The sequence below is a fragment of the Gossypium arboreum genome, chromosome 4 (genome assembly GCF_025698485.1).
Source record: "Gossypium arboreum isolate Shixiya-1 chromosome 4, ASM2569848v2, whole genome shotgun sequence".
NCBI classification, from domain to species: Eukaryota; Viridiplantae; Streptophyta; class Magnoliopsida; order Malvales; family Malvaceae; genus Gossypium; species Gossypium arboreum.
The window spans coordinates 72,790,326-72,791,704 of NC_069073.1; the positions used below are offsets into that span (position 1 = coordinate 72,790,326).

At 39.1% G+C, this 1,379-nt stretch overlaps 1 non-coding gene across 1 annotated transcript; it reads left to right on the forward strand.

The window, feature by feature from the left end:
* Positions 1-673: 673 nt before the first annotated feature.
* Positions 674-780, forward strand: LOC128292101 (small nucleolar RNA R71). The gene has a single exon (XR_008282086.1). It is a non-coding gene; the product is annotated as a small nucleolar RNA R71 (small nucleolar RNA).
* Positions 781-1,379: the final 599 nt, after the last annotated feature.

A 1,379-nucleotide genomic window follows, 5' to 3' on the forward strand; every position in this document is an offset into this window, starting at 1 on the left:
ACTGACCCATTTGGTTTTCCAAATTTTTAAGTGTTGCTGCTTGGCTTTGGATCAAAGCATCATTATTTTCCATGTACGCTTTCAACAAGTTCTCCAAACTGTTTGATACCTCAGCTTGAGGTGGTTTTGGAGCTTACTGATTAAACCCTTGAGATTGGTTGAGTCTATGCTGCAATGAGTTGTAGTTCGGTCCATTTCCTTGGTTGCTCTAAGAAAAGTTAGGATGACTACGCCGTGAAGGATTATAGAAGTTAGACTTGGGTCCTTGTCCACTCCTATTTTGATATTGGTTCCCCACATAGTACATTGACTCGGGATTTGATGGACAATTCTCAAAAGAATGACCTTCCCCACAGTACACATAGGAAACTACTTCGTATGGACTTGGTGGCTGAGCTGCAAAATTATTAGCACTATTAGCAGTAAACTATTTTAACATAGAGGAAATAGACGATACCTGAGATGACAACAAAGTGAGGGCGTCAACTTCATGAACTCCACCTACACGTCTTCCTAAGTTGTTCGATTTGTTGGCCATTGATAGTTATTACTCGCGATCCTCTCAATGATCTCATAAGCCTTATTATAAGACTTATTCGCAGAGGCATCTACCATCAATCTTGTATGAGCATTGAGACCATTATAAAATGTCTCCAACTGGAAACAATGAGGAATCTCATGATGAGGACACTTACACAGTAACTCCTTGAATCACTCCCAGGCCTCATACAAAGACTCGTCATCCAATTGTTGGAAGGTTGTGATCTCGTTCCTTAACTTGGCGTTTTTGCTAGGCGAGAAATACTTAACCAAAAATCTCTCTACCAATTCTTACCATGTAGTTATGGAACTTGGTGGCAAAGAATTAAGCCATGCTCATGCTCGATCTCGCTACGAGTACATAAACAACTTCAGCCTTAGTGCGTCTTCAGTCACACTAGTTATTTTAAATGAATCATTCACCTCCATAAACAATCAAAAATGTGGATCATCGGTGGGCATACCACTGAATTGGCCTACCATTTGGAGCAATTGAAACATCACTGGTTTCAATTCAAATTGGGTTGCCTCAATATCTGGCCTTATAATGCCTGGGTTTAACTAACTGAAAAGTGGCACAGCATATTGTCTAATGCATCAATCCCTATCATGGGCAATGAGGATAGGATTTCGTACATGATCGGCTTCATTACCTTGGTCTTGATTCTAATTTCCAAGGTCCATCTTGACTTGTCTTTGAGTTGTTTGTTCACGTCTTCTTTGTCTGAAAGTTCGCTCAATTTTAGGGTATACAGGGAGTAAATCGATAATTCAATCTATGCTCATAAATACTTGAAAAGAAAATCACAAAATTAAAAAGAATAAGTTAGTAATATTAG